The sequence below is a fragment of the Vidua macroura genome, chromosome 6 (genome assembly GCF_024509145.1).
Source record: "Vidua macroura isolate BioBank_ID:100142 chromosome 6, ASM2450914v1, whole genome shotgun sequence".
In the NCBI taxonomy this organism is placed as follows: Eukaryota; Metazoa; Chordata; class Aves; order Passeriformes; family Viduidae; genus Vidua; species Vidua macroura.
In genome coordinates, this window is record NC_071576.1 from 17187323 (window position 1) to 17209026 (window position 21704).

The 21704-nt window shown below is 44.0% G+C and overlaps 1 protein-coding gene across 4 annotated transcripts in view; it reads left to right on the top strand.

The window, feature by feature from the left end:
- FOXN3 (forkhead box N3) overlaps window positions 1-21704 on the top strand; it is a 209612-nt gene that overhangs the window by 15254 nt on the left and 172654 nt on the right. For all 4 annotated transcript variants that reach the window (XM_053979349.1, XM_053979350.1, XM_053979351.1 and 1 more), the window contains exon 2: window positions 21424-21548. The gene's annotated coding sequence lies outside the window, so the exon portion shown is untranslated. The remainder of the gene's footprint in view (window positions 1-21423; window positions 21549-21704) is intronic.

Sequence of the window (21704 nt, forward strand, 5' to 3'; positions counted from 1 at the left end):
AAAGCCCGGGAGCTTGAGAGGAGTGGGTGGGATGCTGAACATCCCCTCTCCAAGTGCCAGGAGCACCTCTGAAAGCTGTATGACCTCTGTGGCCAAAACACAGGCATGTACACAGGCATGAGTGTGAAGGATGTTCTGGCTCTTGTGGCTCCTGCTCCCATTGTATCAGAGCAACTCTTTATCTGGTGTTTGTATTAAGGTGCCAGCCCTGTGAGACACCACAGGGTCATCCTTCCCTCTCCCTGCCTTCTGGCCTTTCTCTGCATACTTCTCTTTGAGGAACTGAGGAACACAGGGTAAGAGAGAGGATTTACAGATTATTTCAAACTGTTCAGTTGTTCAAAGATTTAACATAGGGTAATGCAACTTTTTCCTGTATTTTTATATTCTTGCCTGCACCCAGAATATGCATATGAACAATGGTCTTACAAACATAATTTCTGCTACCTCCAGGAGGCAGGGCAAAGGTTTCTCTGAAGGAGTTTGAAGAAGGCACAGCATTAAGCACAGTGCTTAAAATTTTGCTCAGCACTTCTACTGGACTCTTTTAAGATCAACTGGCATATTCATTTTTCCCTTGGGAGCTGTATATGTTACACACTTTTTATTATCTGTGGTTTATTTTTACTCCTAGATAAAGGGGTTAAATAATCTAACTGTAATTAAGGCAGAGCTGGGGTCTCTGTATGGGTATATGTGGGTCCAGATTTGAGAACTACCACTTTTAGTTGCAGTGTTGCAGCTGTATGGCCTGAGCACATCAGTTATTTGGAGGTGAGCACAAGTGCTCCAGTGAGCCTCGCCTCTGCTCAGGAGTCAGGTCCTGAGCCCCCTGGACATACCCTGGATTTGGAAAGCAGAGCAAAGGGCATATTTCTGCAAATACTAGAGCAGTGATTTTTTGCAGTTAAATGCAGTGACCAAGGACAACAGAATATTTTGGCTGTATTTCTCTCCTGTATGAAAATATGCCAAGCAAAGAACAGATGGGGTGGGGGGACTGCCTGGGATTGTCTGGGTCTTGGGCTGCCTCCCTCCCAGCCCTGGTGGGAGCAGAGAGACCTGCTCTCGTGTCTGCTGCCTTTGCTGCCCTGAAGTTCCTGCCTCAGTCTGCAGAGTGGCACATGCCAGGATATCCATCTGCAATGTGCTGTGGGGGAATTAAATTCCCCCTGCATGAGGACTCTTCCTCATGAGATTCGGCCACCAATAGACCTTAGTGACAGAAGGTGTCTCTGAGAGCTTGGCCCTCCTATCTCCAAGTTCATGGGTCTTTGCAGTACTAGCACTGGGTTGAGAGAAACTATTTTTCTACTGACATTAATGTACTTGACCCTGTAGAGTGCAAGGTAGCCAGACAGTTATAGGCCATTAATCTCCAACTGCTCTTGTCAAGTATTATATTCATTAATCTGGGGCCAAACAGTGGTTTAGTTGTCGGCATGGACCATGATAAGGTATTTTATGTCCTGGTTAGTGCCAAGTTAGTATCTAGTGAGCAGCTTTTGCAACTCTGTATTCAGATGCCTGCAAATTTCACCAGTCGCTGCACCAAAGCTAAAGATCAGCACTGGTTCTTCTACAAAATGTGTCTTCAGAACCTGCTCCTTTTCCTGTGCTTGGATGGCTGGCTCAGGGAAAGCCAGCTGATGCACAGGTACCTGTGGACAGGGGCTGCCTGCTTTTAGTTCTACATGGTGCATCACTTAGTCGGAGACACCCAAGAGGCAGCTCCCAGATGGGCTGCTTTTTTACCCTGTGACCTCTTTAGGCACAACTGGAAGGCAGGTGGCTTGTGTTGTTTCTATACGCATTCACACACTGATTTTATTGCTTCACTTAGCGTAGGAGGAACACTCCAGGCATCCCGCAGCAGAAATTCTCCTTATTCTTGGACACTGCCCAAGGGTTACTTGTCAGAACAATAATTGCTTAAAAATAAGGATGCTGAGCAGTAAGACTTGTGGAGTGCTTTGATAAGCCAGGCTGTGATGATTGTGTATAGAGGGGTGTCCTTTTGTTGCTTGAATGGCTATAAAAGGCTTCAATAGCCTTTCTCTGGCAAACTGCTGGTGTGCGTAGTCGGGAGTTCATCTGAACAAGTTTTGCAAGCTCAGTGCCACCATGCACTTACTGATCTGTGCTGCTACTGAGGTGAAAACTGTTTATGTTTTAATGTATTAAGTTCTGCCTGCACCCTTCTGTATAGAAGTCTTGTTTTGAAAGTATAAGAAAAACAAGAAGGAAGAATGTGGAGATGTTTTAACATAGCAAGAAGCATTTTCTTCCTACACAGTGCCATTTTGGAGAGGGAACAGCTTCTCCTGCAGTTCTGTTTTGGTTTAGGTCTCTCTCTTCAGAGATTTAAACATATGCTTATATCAGTTCCTCAGCTGGTGTGTATCTGTTGACATAGTGTATATACTGACATAAAGCGTGGTCTGCATTCACACCTGATGTGTTTGCCATGCATCTTCAAACTTAGCAGAGTCCTCAGGTTTTAAACATGGTCCTTTAACAAAGCTGTAGCATGAGAGCTTTGGGTTTTTTTGTTTTTGTGAGAAGAACATTGATACTATTCTCAATAGTAAAGGAAAAAGATCGGGAAGTTGCTTATCTTGACATCAGTAGGATTGTTTTGGGTTTCCCAAAGCAACTGCCCTTATGCAGCAGATGGGGATCATCATGCTCCAGGTGGAACAGGCGGTGACACACCTGGGGAAAATCCAGATGTGCTGGGTGTTTGTGAAGAGTTGTCACTGCAAGACTTGTCCTTCCCTCGGGAAGCTGTTTGCATCTGGAGGCAGGTCTGTGCTGGTGGGGCACATAACATGCTCTGGTTTTGCAGCTAGTGTGGCTTCAGGTCTGGGTCAGAGCAGGGATTTCCATAAATCCATGAGTAAAGCTGGTGCACAAACCCATTGAAAATCCATGTGTGTCCAGTAAGTGGCTGCGATCTCTCACAAGCCATCGCTCTACTCAGAAGAAATGGAATGGAGCATGTTTGTGAACTGTTGGGACTGCTGTGCCTGGCCATGGGAGGTTTTGCTTTCAGGTTTTATTTGTCTGTGGATTTTTTTCTAGCTGAAGTACCATTTGAGGAGATAGGCTAACAACTTTAACCTCTGTTCAGGCCATCTGTAAAGAAGATAGTAATTATCAGAGACTGGGATAAAATCTTGATTCTAATGAAGGATGTCAATGACTTTTGAAGATGCTGAGATCATCTGTGGTAGGTTGGCCTCATCAGCTCTGTTAGATAATCTGTAAAAGATGCTGTCAGGCCATGGGAATGCAGTTCTCTAATTTTTGTTGATTCCTAAAAAAATAAAATAAAAAAATTCTGATTCTCATCTGAGTTCAGTCATTTATTTGGAGGAAAAAAGTTTCCTTAGACATGAGAAGGCTATTTAAAAATCTGTGTCGGACATTTTAATTGCAGCGAGTGATGAATCCTTTGAAGTTTTATTACCTATTATATACTTGATTCAAAAGTTACCTTTTGCAATAGCTTAAAGTTTTTTATTTGCCTGAGATTATTAACATTTCTGTTTCAAGCTTTCAAAGAGAAACTTTCTGAGCATGATTATGAACATTAGGTTAATGCATAATCCCCACTCAAAGGTTCTCGTAGATTTTCATGTGCTTGTTTAGAGGCCATTCAGAGGTGCTTAGCTTTAATTGCCATTATGTGAGCACACAGAAATAAAGACCCAAGAGTCTTATCAATTATTCTGTTCACAAATTCGTTTTTAGATTGTTTCACAGCTGTTCCAAGTTAAATTTGCATTGAAGTTACTGGGACTTTTAAAGGTATTTATCCTATTGGGCTGAAGATTCTATTGTCTCCTTATTGAAATGCTCAGTGATTATACCTTTCTTGGTCTTCATGTAATTGCTGAGGATTTATTTTTTGTGACATTATTTTTGGAGGTATTTTCCCTACATGCAAACTTTTAGCTGCTGACGTAAACATAATACAAGCCTGTTTAGAAATGGCACAATTGTTGGAGTTTTTGTGGCTTCCAATGAGCTGCAAGATCTTAAATACTTCAGTTGGAAAGGAAAAAGAAACCTTGTCTTTTAATAACCTTATCAAATATTACTTAGAGGACTATAAATGGGAAATGAAACTGAAAGGTGGCTGGACCTACATCTTCCACCATCCAGGAGAAGCCACTTCTGTAGTAACAGGCTCCTACTTTTAGTGTCTTATCTAAAGATCTGTGAAGTTCACAGGGGAATTCAGAGTGAGTTATTGTCAAGTAAAAAACTGGAAATGCATTTCTAGAATGCAGGAAAGGACTGGTGTGTGGGGAAGTCTCTTTGGGGCAGCCTGCCCAATACCAGAAGGTCAAAATAAGGCTGAGAGAAAAAAAAAGTCATTCATTACACTCCAAAACAGAGTAGAAAAAATATTTTTATGTGTTTATACTGTAAAATCAAGAATAGGCTTGTAGAAATCATACAGAAGTACCCTGTACTTCATGCAGTGTGCTGCCCAAATTATGAACAGCTTTCTAGCACTGAAGATACTAACACCAATGTCAGTAGCAGTAAAACACAACAAACAGGCTGAATTCTGTCACATCAGAAGATTTTAAGCCATCCCTGACCTTGCTTGTCCCACCCACGTGCATCACTGAGCATGGGGCACTCCAGAAGTTGGGCTCTGTGGGATTGTGGTCTCTGAGCTATCCATCTTCTCATATGTATATTGAAACCAGTAACATGGGCTGGTGAGAAGTACAGAAATGCTGTTTTGAGCCCTGTCTCAGCCAGATGTTAGGAGCACAAGAAATGTCCCAGTTAATTGGAATTAGTTAGTTGAGCTCAACACCCTGCTGTCAGGCAGGCAGTGGGAGATGCCACCCAGCAGCCTCCCTCCCTGTCCCACTGGTGGTCCCAGCCTGGGTGGTTTGTGTCCCCCCAGCACAGTCACTGCAGTGCTGTCCCTGCTGCTGCCTGGGGGGAGCTTGCACTGCAAGTGATGCTGATCTTGGAGAAATAAGTAATGCATGTGTGGAGGGGTATCTTCATCAGCTTCCTTCATTGGCCTTGCAGGTCTTAAAGCTGCCATGTTGTGCCCAGCTCTTTATTTGTACCTACCCAAAACCTTGTGTGTCACTGTATCCTCAGCACGGCATTCACCCAATGGCATGGCCTGACACCTTAACCTCTGATTCCCATTCATCTCGTCAGTTGTTTTCCATTTTGCCTTTTCATATTTTTTAAAAGAACATTTTTAAACTCAGGGCTTACTAAAACATTTTATGTTTTATCTTTTTAACATCAATATTTTTTTGTTTAGTTAAAATTCTCCTCTTTCTGACCAAACACCCTGTGTGTGTTTGGTGAAAGAAAGTTGATCAGTTTTACAGGAAAAAATTTCTCTTAGAATAAAGCTTCTCATTTGCAAAAAATACTGAGGTATTTTTACCCAATACCCATTTCCAGGTTATTATGGAAAGCAGTCTCCCCCAAATTTTCTCCAGGAAAAGCAAATGCAGTTTGTCATGAATCCCAGCTAATTTATTCCTTGTTCCATAAATGTTATCCCCTACCAGTCCAAAGGCTGTCATTACGCTGCTGTCATTAACCATCTGTTTAGCATGTAAAACTCCTCGGGGCAGGGATCACATCTTTGCTTTGTACTGTGTAAAGCTGAGCCTGTGGCTAACACTTGAGAAACAATTAATGATAATGCAGCTCAGTAGGGTACTGGGATACCAAGCTAATAAGAGTGGTATGAATGCTTGGCTGGATGGGATTAGAGGGAACTTCTGTGTCCCAGTGGTGTGTCTCCAGCAGGTGAAAGGAAATAATCTTAAAACATTGTATGACAAGTAGCAGTGAAAAAATAAACAGCATTTCTGAAGGATGTAAAAGAGAAAAGAATGCAAGAGAATCACAGTTTGAGTATGTGTTAGGCTTTATTATTTTAATGAGATTTTTACTAAATAATTATATTTTTTCTACCATAAAATAAGGGATCACTTCAGAACATTGGTATCATTAGTGCCTGTGCATGTCCTTTGCATGGTCTTCTGCATACATTTTAGGTCGATGCTTTATTGTATTTTCCTTTGTATCTTAATGAACCCTGTGTGTTGGGGAGAGAGAGAGAGGCTCAGTAGATTTTCATCTTATGTTAATCCATCAAAATCAAGTTAGTTGCAAGAGATGGAGGAGGTGCGTGTGCGCGCAGACGTCAGCGCCCAGCCAAAAGCTTGCCAGTTGCCCAGCAACCTTCCCGGAGGAAGATGGATGTCCTGCCACCCGCTCTGCTTTTAGCTGAGCCACAATGTATTCACCGTGCCGCATCCGCTGCACGCTGAGGGGACGGGCACGGCTCAGCTGCTGGGGGGATGTCGCCTCTCTCAATGGCTGGCTCTTGTGCTGGGGCTGGAGAAAACGCATTTCATGCCATCCTCGTTAAAACTGTTAATTCAGTTGACTACATCACGTTGGTTTGGGCGCAGGTGCTGTGAGATCGTTCACGTTGATGGTATTGCTCTTCCCCTCCATCAGGCTCTTAAAGCCATATTGCCAGCAGAATCTCTCCCTCCTTTCCAGAAAGGTCCTTATCTGTAGCAACAAATAAAACCATAGGCTGTAGGAGCTCAACAAATGCTGTATGTGTCACTGACCTCTCTCTTTGGTAGTTTCTTTTGTTCCTGAATTGGGCTCAGCTGGCATGGCCAGGTCTGACCTCCACATTGGCTGTGCTTCCCTGTCCTGTGGTTGACCAGCATTAGGACACTTGGGCACACACACAGTGCACCAGGTACTGTTGGGTTGCAGCCTAAGAAGCCTTTGGAGGAATCAGAGGGTTCTTGCTGTTGAAGAGTGTTGTGCAAAGTTAATATTTTAGTGCCAAATACACCTTGATGGTGTCTCCTTAATTTTATGGAATATATAATTATTATAGGATACATTTGTTTGCTATTTGGTTTCCTTTAGAAGATGTGTCAATCTTATTCTCAAGGATGAATTTAAAATCCTTGCACATTTACAATGGTTGGACTAAATCCCACTGAAAACCTCGCACAAAATCCTACCTGTGTAATCACAGATATCTTTCATGGTCTGCCTCTGGTGCCTTTATTTATGTTGACAAGCTTTTTACTTAGTGTTTGATTCAGGAAAGCAGTTACGAATGTACTTGACTTTAAATCTTTTTATAGGCCTGTTGAAAGTAATGAACTTCTCAACAGATTGAAACTTGAACGTGTGCTCTGCTGGATCTGGACGTGTGTGAGTGATGTTGAGAAAGCAGACCTGGGACCCTGAGGAAGGCAAAAAGGGCTATGCTGGCGTAGGTGCTGTTGTACCAGGTCCTTTGACTGCTGCAAATTAGGGTATAGAAACATAAAAGGGGTATCAGGGAAAGGACCGATTCTCCTAAAGCAAAAACATTTTACAGCCTCTTAAACTGAAAAAAATCTGCCCCAACCCAAGAAACATTGCTCTGTTTCATCTGTGTTGCTCCCTGTGTTGCACCCCTGGAGCAGCTGTTTGTGGGCATGCAGCTGCTGTGAAGCTGTTTCTTGCCCCTGTGTCCTGGGGTGACTCGGTCCATGTGCCCATGACCTTAGGGGAGCAGGAAGTGCCCTGAGAGATGGTGTTTGTATGGGCAGGCAGGGAAAACTCACAGCAGCACTGAGCTGCATGTGGGAGGGCAACGTGGCTCTTGCTTACTCTGGCCTTATATATGTGGCAGTTATGTGTCATTTCAAATGCACTTTCTGGTGGCAAGCTATTTATCAACTGGCTATTGAACTTGTTATTTTCTAAAGCATAGAGTGTGTGGCTCTTGATTGAAAAGCTGCTGTTCTGTCTCTTTGTTCTTCTACCTTGCAAGGATTCTTTCTTATTCATTTTGTTAAAGTCCTTCAACTCTAGATTGATAACTTCCATCATTTGGATGGTGGAGCTTTGTTCAATGACAGCTGTTGGTTTTCTCTGTGCTGTTTCTAAAATGGCTGTGTACAGGGTGGCAGAGGAAAGTACCTGGAAGTGGGGCATTGGATAGCTGAAGTTCAAAAGAACAAACATTTTCTGAATGCTGGTGTGCTTATTTGTTGGGAAATGAATAGGGAGTATGAAAAACTAGCATTGTGTTTACCAGACAGAAGCCTGGATAACAGCAAAATGCTACATATTAAGATTTTAATTGAGTGATTCATGGGTTGTTGGGGAGAAACATTTTTGCAGTTGAAAGTGTGATCAGGGAACAAGTGGTTCATGTCCCAGTCTGAGCACAACTCTTGTCATATTCATTCCGAATTATGAGGTTTGTGTCTTTCTACAACATCTTGTCATCTCTTCAGCTAAATTCAGCAGATATGGGTCCCACTCCTTTTGACAGAGATAATGGTTTGCTGCTTATGGGTTCCCATTTCAAGACAGGTCAAAGACTTTCCTTCTCATGGTTGGATCAACTTTCTTTTTCTGCCTTCATTGAGGAGTCAAATGTGAATGTGCTGTAAGCTGCAAACTGAAAAGAATGGCAGCTAGGGTCTGGACAGGGAAGTACCCTTACCAGTGCTGGTCCTAAGGAGCACATCATTAATCTGTGTTGTGAAGACTCCTGGTGAGCCTCACCTGCCTTTACTCCATGTTCTATAAACACAAACAGAAAGGACTGTTTCCAGTCTTAAATGGATTTATATTATAAGAAATTACCTTGTAGTAGGTGCAGGTAAAGTGTTAGTGTAGAGCCTTTATTACAGATGTTGGAAGTGTTGCAGCTGGGCTGTCTGTCCTGTGCAGTGGGACTCACCTGGCTGGTGGCTGTGGGTACACACACCCAGGCAGGCAGGCAGGCAGGCAGCACCCCTTCACAGTCCCCAGAAAGAAATGAGCACGCAGAGTACAAACTGTCTCAGCCAAAGAAGTGCTTCTGACAAGATAATTGTCTCTAGGAATGCTGCTCTGCCCCTCCTCTGGAACTCAGGTGACCAGTGCAGTGATAGGCAGAGGTCAGCACTTTGCAGCATCTTGGATGATGTGATGCAGATCACAAGTGTAACACCAAAACAAGCTCACAGTGTCATTTGACTTAGCTTGGATATGTTCAGAGCTTGATTCTGCTTGATGCTGCTATTTCTACTGTCCCTTAGGATGGAAAGAAATTGAGAGCACCCAGTACAATTCATTATGTCCTAGAGAAGTGTGGAAGGGTAGAGAAGCAAAGTAGCCAATCACAAAGAGCCACTAAAGCAGCAACAAGAATATCTTCTCTTTTTTGAGACCATTTAATCTTTTCGAATGAGTAATACAATATTTATAATATTACAGTAGCTCTAATAACTTGCTTAAAAATTAAAAATAGTTAATGGGTGAAGTGGAATAAGCGTGGTTAATGCTTCTCACTGATCTGCTGCTGTACCTCCTGCTAGAACATTTTTTTAAATGCATCATTTTCTCCCATTTTAACAACACTGACTGGAGCAAACACGCTGGCTCTGTATTGCCTTGGATGGTATTTATAAAGCTCCCTCTCAGGTGTGTGTCCCAGCTATCTAGAGCACACATCCTTATGTCAGCTGAATTATCCTTTAGCAGAGGAGGGCTTTTCAGCAAAATGCATTGATCTGTAAGGTCCCTTTTCAAGATGCAATACCAGGAACTGTTGTGATAGGTGAGTTTTGTGTATTGTTTTATGTGTTATTAGATAAGATTCCCTTAATTCCTGGAGGTTAGTCCCAGACTCAGTTCAGCTCTCGGGGAAGTGCTGTTTCCTGCACTGCTTTCCCAACTCGATAGAAAACTCTTCTGTGCTTGAAGACTCAAACTGCTGATCACAGTCCTCAGCTGGACACTAGTGGAGATATTGTAGACAGCTTGGACCTGTTGTGTGTGGACTTGGTGACTTGAAGACACAGGTCTGGATTTGATACAGTTGGGTGGTACAAACTTACAGGACAGCTGTGTCTTACATTGCTGAAGACGTGCACCAGGGCATTTTGTGGCAGTCTCCATAGCACTGAAGGCTTCAGGCTTGGTAGATTGCATGGCTATTGCTAAATGAGTGGTGATAAAAACCAAAAAGTTTCAGCAAGGTCACCATCTGTTAGAACAGGGTGGAGATTCCTACCCAAAGTTGATGGCAATATTTTCTTTCTCAGAAAGAATTCAGAAGGATTTCTGTGGGATAGTTTAGTGTTGGTGTGAAATGTAAGCCTGGCTGCAGACTGGGTTGATGGACAGGGAAGGGTTGGGAGCAAGGCAGAGCATTCCTTAAAATGAAGGGACTTTCTTAGTGTGAGCAGACTCCTTGGAGCACTGTCCATTTTCCACCAAACTCATCTCAGGCTTTGACTGGTCAGTCTCTGTCCATGGTCTGACCCTGCTGTGCATGGTGAAGTCCAGGGAGAGCTACGTGTTGGGTCACAGCACCTGCAGTTCAGTCTGTACAAAACACTGAAGTGAGGTAATGCTTAAACATTTTCTGGTGAGTGACTATAGATAACTTATGGTCAAAAATTCTAAAAGAAGTTGATATAGAAGATCTCTGGTCTGTTTCTGTTAACTTCTTAAGCCTCTTGGAAATTCACAATGAGCAAACGTGTGCAAGAGGAAGATCCCGGGTAACTGCCAGCAGCTTAGCCTGACATCAGTCCCAGGCAAAAGAATAGAACTGAGAGAGGATTTAGAGAATTAAAGGTAGGGAATATAATTAATGCCATTCAACATTCTTTTTTGGAGAATATGTCTTGTCAAACAAGCCTGATTTATCTGATAAGATTGCAAGTTTGGGGGATAAGATAACTGTGTAGATATAATATACTTTAACTTCTGTGAGGCGTTTGATTTTATTCCACATGACATTATTACTAAAATATTAGTACTATATACTTTTACTGAAGCATATCTTAAATGTATTAAGAACAAGGTAACTGACAGAGCTCAAAAAGTAGTTGTCAATAGGGAATCTTTACTGAATGTGAACATTTTTTAATGTAACTCTGCAGGGATCAGTCAGAACCCTCATGCTATTCATCATTTTTGGCAGTGATACGGAAGTAAATATAAAATTATTTCTGATAAAATTTCTGGGTGACACAAAGATTGATGAAGTGGGAATGAGGGCAGTAGGATACAGTGCTCTTGGTTAATTGTCCCTACTGAAACAAAATTCCAAAATTCCTTTCAATCTAATTAAATAAGAAAGTTTTTGTGCATCCAGAGGGGAACGTAGCACAGAGCTGTTGCCCAGTCTGGAAAGCAGAAGGTTTATGAGAAACCTTTCTGTGTGCTGGCCTCTGGAAATTGGAGCTTTCCTAGGGAAGAGGCAGTTTGCCTGCAGGATCCCATGGCCTCCATCTGATGATGATGGTGGTCCATGGCTTGGCAGAGGTGCTGTTGGAGGAACCTCCCTGAGGAGGCTGCTGACAGGAGATGATTCTTCATCCTCAGTGCTGTGGAAGGCCTAAGAGAAATGTAGATTGGACACTGGTTACATTTCTGGGTTTGGTTGTGTGTCTGTGAGGTCTCTAGTACGTTTTCTCATTAACCTTTGTCCATTGGGGGTTTTTGAAGGTGCCCTGCATCTGTATTGCAGGAACCAGACTTGGCAGTAGAGTTGAGCCTGAATATAGAGCAGGGTCCATACTAGTGAGACTGGCTTGCAATTCCCTGTTAGCATCTCCAGACATAAAGTAGGCTGCAGCAGCAAAGGGCATACAGCACTGAGATGAGAACACAGAGGTGTTGCATACCCATATTATGGCTATATTACTTTAGAGGCTCTTCTTGACTGTACAAGCTCCTTGCACTCACATTAGTTGCTCACCATAGGTGCACATGGGTGCAATCTATGTCATGCCAAGGCTTTTCCTGCTGGCAAGATGAAAAGAGAAGTTGTGTACCCAGGTGTTATGCAGTGACCCCATTGGCAACAGGAGCATAAGGTACCCCAATCTCAGGGCCGTACCAGTGCCAAGAACCTTCAGCTGTGGCCAAGTGTAAGTTCACAGGAAAAGATTCTGTAAACATCTTCAGGTTTGTTGCATTTTGAAGAGAGAGATTTTGAAAAGGCAGAGGAGGTAACTACTCTTTGGCTACTGCTTTTAGCTTTGACTCAGCCAGATCTGCCTGTGCATGCAGTGTCGAAATTTTCCTTGTTTCCAAAACCTGACCACAGCATCACAGCTGGAAAGGACTGCTGGTGGTTGTCTGGTCCAACGGCCTGCTAGGGGACAACAAAAGCCAGCTGCTCCCAGATGGAGATTTCACAGCCTCCCTGGTTCATCTGCTCAAACACTTTGCTACTCTCATTGTAGTTTTTGTGCGTTTTTTTGTTCATCATCCAACTGGAACTTTCTGTGCTCAGCTTGCGTCTCTTGTCTCTTGCCCTGTTCCTGTAGTCCTCCAAAGGAAATCCACTCAGCCTCTTACACCCTCCCATACCGCTGGGGTTGTAAACAGCTCTCCCTGGAGCCTTGTCTTATTTTGACTGAAGAAGCCCTGCTCCCTCAGCCCCTCCATACCTGTTCTGTCCTGCAGCTCCCTGACCATAGCAGCCCACCACAGGTCTTGCTCCAGTATTTCACTGTCTCCGCGCCCAGTGCTCTGAGGTTGTCCCACCAGCACCGAGGAGAGACGAATGGCCATTTCTGTCAGCCTGCTGTCATGCTTTAAAAGGGGAGAAATGAAGGGAAAAAACTGATTTTGTTACTGTAAAGCTTAGCTTTTCTCAGCAAGATCCCAGCATGTGACTGTTTTACCACCTATACAGAGCAAGTGGGGGGGGGGCAGTCAGACCAGAAGAAGGTGCCCTTGGGGCAAACAAAGCAGCAGTCTGCTGGAAGTGTCCACCTCAGAGTTAGCTATGGCTCAGCCAGCCCTCTGGGATCCTCAGCTGCGTGACTGCCTAGTGCCAGAGGTACAGGGAAGATGGAAAACCCTGTGATGAGACTGACAGGAACTTCAGGTCCAAATAGCAAAGTGCACCAGGCTGTGCCCTGTCCTTCCCTGTGCTGCACTGCTGCTTGATGTCCAGTGCACGCAAACAGCTTCTCCATCACTGTGTGAAGGACCAGGGGCCATTCATAAACAAACCAACTTTCAGCATCGCTTTCCAGCCACAAGTTTGTCTAAGCTAAAGAAAACAGTGTATCTTACTAAATAAATGATTAGACCTCAATGATTTTCTGCCTTCCAGAGCAGAGTTATTTGGAAGCATGAAAGGAAATAGCTGCAGCAGTATAAAACCACTGCCCTTTGCACTTGCATCTTTCCCACAGAGTAATCCTTCATTCATTGTTTACTTAATGAGAAAAGAAAGAGGTTAATTTATAAAACCAAATAAACAGACAGAGGACTTTATTTGTGGAACAAAAAACTGAATTAAATGAACAGTCTGTCCATTAATGCTGCTAATTGTGCCATGCTCCACTGTGGAAAATATACAGGCCTGCTAGGATTCTGCTCTTGCTAGTGGAGCCCACAGTCTGTCTCCAGTGAAGGTTCAAGCCAGCACTCTGTGGCAAGAGTTTCCTAAAAACTTTTCTTACTTGGTGAATTAATGTCATCTCCCAGTCTGTGAAAGGTTCAGCCTCTCAAGGGTTTCTTAAATTTAATAGATAAGTATAGGGATAATTGGCAGAACTGATGTTGTTGGTGAATGCTGCCGTCTGAATCATTTGCAGATTCTCATGAACATCCGTAGAGAGCTGTGGCAAGGAAGAGAAAGAGGGACTGCTTAATTCATTTCCCCTGCTCCAGAGAAGTCTGTAGTACCCATGCTAGAATTTAGCAGTTTCTAGGTTATTTCTGTTGGCTGTAGGATGTTGCAGAGATTGGAATTAAACCCAGCTGGGGGGAAGTTTTGCATTTCATCTGTGTGTTTCCTGGTAGCCGTTCCTGTTTGCTAGTCAGTGCGTGTCTGAAATCTCCACCATCCCTGCTGGGGGTGGACACAAGGTAGCTGTGCCCTGATGTAGATGGGAGTGTGTTAGAGCTGCATGGATGAGGGTTACTCAATGCTGAGACTGGCTGGAGGCTGAAGCTTCTCGATCTCCCTCTCTTTCCTCAGTCAGCCTACAGAGGAGGGAGGGAACAGGGAGAGCTTGACCAGGGTGGGTCCATGATGGAAAGAGGGATGAGTACATGAAGGCATCTACAGGTAGTTCATGAAGACTCCTAAGAATAACGTTTGATTCTCTTTGGGAAACTGAGGATTACTGTGAAGTGTGGATAGGAAAAACATGTCTGGAAAAAAAAATTTGCTGGAATTCTGGTGATTTAGAAGATTTTGTGTTGGAAAAGACACTTTATCCTGGGCTGTAACTGAAATGAAAGGAAATACATAAAGAAGGGTAATCTATCAACTGAACTATACCAGCTGCCCTGTGAATGTTGAGGCTTCATGGAGCTTTGCAGTCTCCACCGCCACCCTGCTGAAAGAAGCTTGGGACAGTTAGTTCTTCACTAACTTCTCATCACCTTTGTCAGCCAGCTTGATCTTCAGATTGTGATAGCAAGAGTGAAATGCTATTTGTGAAAACATTTAGTGAAAATTTAAACCAAACTGATACCACAGATCATGTGCAAATCTACCATGTGCAGATTTTAATGCAAAAGAAAGGCCTGGAACAGAAGTTTTTCCCATTCTTACATCAGGCAGATTAATGACTTTTAAATTTCATCATATACATATGTGTATTTTATGTGTATATAAAATACATATATAAAGTATATGTGTTTATGAATATAAATTAATATATACTTATTGTAAGTGTATGTATATGGAAAAGTATGTAGTTGTTGCTCCAACATATCTTACTGGCACACAGAATTATATGAAGTCTTTGGAAAATGGGTTATTTGAAATGCCGCCATCTCTTTGTTGAGTATTCAAAGAACATTGTAATTATTGCTGTCAATATATTTTAAATGCTCAGTGGAAAAAGTTGCAAACATTTTTGTTAGAACATGTATTTGTTTGTAACCTGTTCAATACATCACCTATTTGTATGCCAGCTGGCTTCTTTTCAAAAATGTACTATTGAGAAGATATATATGGGGGTTTTATCATATTTTTATGCTGTTGTCACACATTAATAGAGATCCAGCCCCTCCATAATGTCTTCTGGAAATATCTGGGAGACATAAGACTATCCCTGTTCTGGATACATTGGCAAAATTGCTCTTGGCTTCAGTTTGGGAATGCAAGTGATTTTTTTCAGTTCAAAGTAAATGTAGTGGTGCTTGCCAATGGTTACATCAACATGGCAGTGTTCATTTTGTCTGGAAGGTGCTAAGCTGTGATGTCTTCATGTCTGAAACTGTGGCTCTGGAACAGATCTGAGTCCTGGGGATGGACAGCCGGGCAGATGGAGTCCGTGGCTGACGGCAGCTCACACAGGGAGTGTTGGGTCGAGGAGGTGCCTCCAGGTGCCACGTGCTTGCTGGCTTCTTGTTGTCTTCAAGTGCAGCAACCTGTGGTCGTGGTTCTTCATCTGATGATGTTGAAAGCTGCTTGTGCCTTGCTTGAAGTTTTGAGCATTTCAGAGTGTTACCTCAATGTTTGTGTTTCAACACAGGGCTGCAAGTTGGGAGGGAAGAGTAATTTTACAGTATAACCAATCTCTGTGTGCGAGCATCACCTCAAAGGAAGTCAAGGGTTGTGTTGCTGAAGCTGAGCCTTCCTCCTGGCTGCTGTCAGCTGCAGCTCCTTTAGGCTGCCTTCTGGCTGTGCACAGCCTCTTCCTGCTGGGACATGAGCTGCCCCATGGGGTGACTGGGCAAGTCCTTCTGCTGAAGCCCAAATCGAAGTTAGGATCTGTAAGAAATCTCTTCTGGTTCCCCAGCCTGTGAGTGCAAGCAATCAGTGAGTTTGTCCACTCAATTTTGTGGTTTTTTTCTGCTTCCTTTCTGAGACCAAAGGTGGTACATTTTTTTAATGGAAGCGGGGGCAACACAGCACCAGAGGTCATTTAGTTGGTAGATTTTCCCTGCTCTCTTAAAAAGTGAAGCTGGCACCTCTTGGAAAACATCTTTCCTATGCTGAAAATACTTATCTATGTTTTCATGCTTTTGTCCTTCACAGTTCTTCAGAGCCATGTCTGAACAGGGATGAGAAACCCATCTCTGTGGTGGGCTCTTTCTCTCCTAAACTCTCCTTGAACTCTGTTGGGGTCTCAAGGGGGAGGCTGTGGTGTTTTATGCATGCATTAAGAAAGGGTAATTTTTTGTTGGCTATTCTGCTTAAATCTGGGAGAAAACTGTTGTAGGTTGAGATAGCTAAAACTGGCTGTCTGTAGTTAGCATGGCAAGGGCTGTGGGCTGGATATCTGTGGCCCCCACTGGCCAGGCTGCGTCATCCTGCCACAGCAAGCAGCCAGAGGGAGAAGAGAAACCTGAGATGCACAACATGTAAATACTCCAGAAATACTAGGAATTTGGCAAGAAGGCCAGCAGTGGCTTCCTCTCTCCCTGAAGATACCGCCATATGCCGAGAGATGAATCCAGTTATTTCAGCAGTGTTGGCAAAACTAGTTTTCGACTCCCCACTGCTCCCAGGCTGGCACGAGCACTGCCCTGTCTTCTTGGGGCCAGGGGGCTGCAGGGTGAGGAGGAGACGTGGGAGACCAGGGAAGAACAGTGCCATGGGAGTAGCAGGACCTGCAGTATGGCAGCCAGGGTATGAGGCAGCTGCCTTGGGCAGAGGGCCTCACTTGGGCAGTGCATCTTCATGCATACCATCCCCTGATCTGGTTTTGGGGTACAGGATTGAGGCTGGCGTGGGGGGTGAGCGCTGGAGGCAGGACACACCTCCTGCTTGTGCCCTGTGCCGTCTCCTTTGTGTTTTGAGATCTGATGGGATTGTGGCACATATGGAATAGCTGCAGGCAGATCACTTTTTTGATATATTACTGCAATGAAATTATAAATTTATGGCAGTCAGGGATCTAGGCATGTGCCCATAATTTTTCCTTGCTGCTGTGTATTGTCTGGTTAGCTGGCACATGAACTTGGCTGATCTGTGGGAGAAAGAGATGATGCTGGGTGAGCTGCCCCTTCCTGCTTAGTGCCTTGGGCCCTGGCATTCCTCCCTGGAGCCTGGCACTGCCAAGGGTGTGGGGCTGGCAAAACACAGCGGGCCTTTTGGGTGGGTTTGGACAGTAAGAAACAATGTACCACTGCAGCAGCTCTTCTGAGAGAGCTCCTTTTTCAGCTTGTGACAAGCCTTGGGCTCCTGCTCATCAGTGGTACCACTTTTCTGGCCTTCTTACTGCTACAAATGGAAGGTGCATGGTGGGTTTTGGGTTTGGGGCTTTTGTGGGTTTGTTTGTTTGTTTAGGTTTTTATGTTTTGGGGTTTTTTTGGTGGGTTGTGTGGTTTGCTTTTGGGTTTGGTTTTTTTTTTGGCGTTTTTGTGTTTGTGGGTTTTTTTTGTGTTTTTTTTTTTTTTAATTTTTTTTTTCTTTTCTTGGGGGTTTTGTGTTGTTTTTTTTTTTTTTAATTTTGTTTTTTAAAATTGGGGGTGGGGAGGGAGATACTTCACTATATAGGAATGCCAGGGTCAAGAATTCACATCCAGCTTCTCGTTCCACTCTTCTGTACATAGCTCTTCTCCCTCCATGCCATCTGTCTGTTGAAAAAAATGCTTTAATACCCTCTGCAGGGTAGCATTGCTATTTATTTATTCCAGTGTTTAAGTTTCTTTTCGACCTTTGGGATTAAGCTGGAGTGGCCAGACATCATTGTGGACTGTGAAAATCCCAAGATAGCATGTCACAGGCTCTTGAAAAGGGGGGAAATATGTGAAATGCTGTGTTTTCATTGGCTTGCTTTCCTAGCTGTGGCTCCTGGGGCAGGGAGGGGACCAAGGCCCTAGTTCCTGTGATGTGACCCAAAGCAGAGAGCATTTGGTGTGCAATGCCCCAGAGTCCTGATGGATACCACCTTGCTGCTCCTCTGCTCCTGGGAGCCCTTCCCTGCCAGCGGGACCCTGGAATTCAAGCACAGTCTCCTCAGTATAGCCTTGGAACTGCTAGACTTCTCACTTGCATGGCTTTTTTTCCCTTCAGAGGTAGCCAGAGCCTGAGACCATCCCACAACAGTATTTCTTTAGCAGAAGAAAGATTAGAAGTATCATAACCTAATTAGCAATCCTGCATTGCTCATCTTTATCTGCCACTAGGAGCATCTCCCAGGGTGGGCTCAGGGTTGTTTGGATCCCACCTGAACCTGCAGCACATCCTGGGAACGCTGTTCCTTTCTACTGCCTTCCTTTGTTATATTCTATTTTCTGTCTGTTCTTGGGGGGGTGTTGTTTGGGTTCTATTTGACTCCAGTTTAGTGTGTGACTCAGCATTGCTGTATGTTTTGCTCTTCTGCTGGTTATGGCATTCCCCAAAACCTCCTGGTGCTTTCAGCTGATAACACCAAAGTGTCTTACCCTAAATTTGTGGCTGTGATCTCCCTACCAGCCACCACCCTCCTTTGCCTGCTGAGGTCTTTCCTTGGCCATGCCATCCTATGGTGGAGACCATATTTACCTGGAGATAGCACATACATTAGCCAGTAATTGTCACATTAATTGCTTTGTGATAACTGCATGGTATCAAGCAGGGTCCCGCAGACAGATTCCCCTGCTTGCCCCACTGGCCTGGCTGCCCTGGCCCTCTGTGGGTACCCACTTGGCTGCTGGGGAGCTCACCTCCTGCCATCAGTATCTGGAGATTTCCTGTGTGTCTGGATAGGATATGTCCTTTTTATTTTGCATCCTGGAGCCTTTAATTACTCCCAACAAGTCCCTTTCACACTTCGAAAATCCTGTCGCAATTTCAGTTTGAATTGCTTTCTCTGAAGCTCTGGTTTAGATGAGTGCACCTGCTCTGGGGTTCCAGTGGTAATTGGGCTGTAATAGTTATGGTCCTTTAAATGCACTTAAGGTACCATGAGCTTTAAGAACTGATAACAGTGCAATCTGGCATCTCAGCACTCATTTTGTCTTGTCTCTGAGCATTTTGGTTTAAATTGTATTGTTTTGCCATTTGTGAAGATTACAAATACTCACAGGTTTTGGAACTTGGATGTATTTAATGAGGTACTACCCTGTGCTCATGCACCCATCCCACAGATCTGGGTCCTGGGCTGCTCCTCATTTCCCACTCTGCCAAGCCCCTGCTGTGCTCAGTGGGAGTTTTGCCAGAACAAGGCCCTAAAAAAGAAGTATGACTCATTTGAGCAGTTATGCTCATTTATGCACCAGTCCAGGCTCACGTTAAAAGGATATTAAACAAAAAATACTAAAGAACCTACTTGTCTTGTCCTTGCCTAAAGCAAACATTTATCCTGGGACTGGTCTAGCAGGTTAAAGATGGCTTTTCCTCTGGTTTGTGTGTTAGGATTTTTTGGTGTGGATACCATCAGAGCTTTTACAGGTCTCTGCTGCCTTAATTCCGCTCTAAGGTGGCAGAACGAGGGGGATGAAGAAAAGAGAAATACATCTCTCTCAGGCATGTACAGTAGCAAGAGGTGTGCAGCCTGTAGCCTGCTGCTGAAGTCAGAATATAAAATTTCCAAAATTACCAGTTGTGAGTGTGATAATGAACTGAAAGTAAATATGGTTCAGTTTGCTGTGAATCATTCTTGGGGAGTTTAATTGGACTTGGATGAGCTGGCATTGTTGCAGTGCAAGAGTAGAGTTGTTTCAGAATTACACAGGCATATCTGCTTGGCAGTGCAGAGCTGCAGCATCCCAGTAGTACTGGGGAAACGTTATCCTCAGAGAGGCTTCCTAGGATGGCTTGAGGAAGTTCTCTGGGTAGGGAAGGAGCCAACTGCTCCCACAAGGCCCTGGGACCTGGGAATTCACCTGCTGGTACCAAACGCTATCTCCTCTCTTTGAATTGCCCTCAGATGAACACTCTGAGTTAAGGTAGTCACTGTGAGAGGGAAGATTTTCCTTCACCAAAAAAGGCCTCTAAGCTCTCCTGGCAGGGAATAGAGGCCATGAAATTATGATAATGGTAACTGCTATTATGAGATGTTACTGTAAACAAAAATAAGCATTTTTGCGCTCTTCCTTCCAGCAGGGATTTAAATTCCCAAAGCAGAACAACCTGGTCAGAATGGCTCAGACAATGTTCTACATCCAGGCAAGGAAAATACTTTCCTTAGGAAAGTGATTGCGGGTTAGCTCGATGAGAGGTACAGGTGTGGGGGGATGCCCTAACTTGGTGTTTGACTGGAGTAGCTTGACTAACCTGTGAAGTACAGAGAACTTGAAAATGGGAACTGCCCTGTCCTGTAGTGGGGAGACACAGAAATTGCATATTGCCCTCTTTAAAGCCATGATCTGATCTTTGCCATGGGATGAGGCAAAGAGATTTATATAAGCCATTCTCATTAATGCCAGTGGGAATTACCCAGAGCTATACAAGTACATCACAGTAAGAAATGTGCCTTGGCAGTTCACTATTAATATTTGAAGATAGTGCAAACAAAGTCTCCTTCTCTGAGTCAAGTGGGCAAAAATTAGAGATTTGGTGGGGCGGGGGGGGGGGGGGAATGGAGGGGAAATTCTGTTATTTTAGTCCTTATAGAGGTTATAGAAAGGTGAACTATTTGTACATACAGATCCTCACATACAAGGAGTTGCACATGTATGTGGCATGTTAATTGTTCCCATGATTATAACTGCAGGTATTTAGCTTCTGTCTGCTGGTTAGTGACGGGCAAGAGCCCATCTCGCTTTTTAAGAGCTGCTGACCATCTTTGCTGACCCACTCAGTGCTGGTGCTCACCATGGGGCAAGAAAGGCTGCTGCCAGTCTGCTTGCAGTTACATGCTGTACTTAAACAAGACGGGGAGACTCTAGGCAGCTGAAGCAATGCATAAGCAAAATCAGAATTTGTGATTTTAGCCTAGTGAAGTGTCTCAAAGAGCTTGATTCGTTTGAAGCAGCCATCGAAGCGGGTAGAAAGGACTGTGTATTTATGTGAGGCACAGTGGAAGGCAGACATTGACCTCTACTTGATGTTTCTGGGTTAGTCATTATTCCTCTGTTTGGTTTGTATCAGTAACAAGCTTTCAAGTTGGTTTCTTCATATTTTGCTTTTTTTTTTTTTTTGGCTTGAGTTGGTATGTAGTTTGAGTCATAAAACGTGAGTTCCAGTAGTAAGTGTTACTGTATTTATGGGTCCTTTCCTGCAGTTTACCCAGTACAGCCATGCAGCCTTCTTCTCCAATTTACCCTCCTTCCATGGATGGCAGAGCTTGGGGCTGCAGCTGGAAGCAGCGTGGTGCTGTGGTGCTTGTCCAGTCCCTGTAAGAACTGTGGCTAATTGCTGCCATGCTGTTTAAACTAATTTTCTTCATTATTCTTAGCATAATTTACATATTTTTTATGGAAACCCATTCCACTCAAACAAGATAAAATAAAATTTACTATTCCTGACAGATGTTGACAGCTTTGGACCAATGCAGGACACGCTGATTGCATCCATGTGGTGCCACTGGCTTGGAAGAAGGTTCACCAAAGCAGACGAGTCCTGCCTCTCACCCTGCGGATGATAAATGCCAGAGGTAACCTTTATAGCAGCACGTTTCAGGTGACAGTCCAGCCCAAAGCCCAGGGCTCCCTACTGACAGGTCCTTGCTCACAGCACAAGTTGAAATTCATCAGTTTTCACATTCCCAGCAAATGAACCGGGGAGGTAGAAGTTGGTGCTATGGATGCTT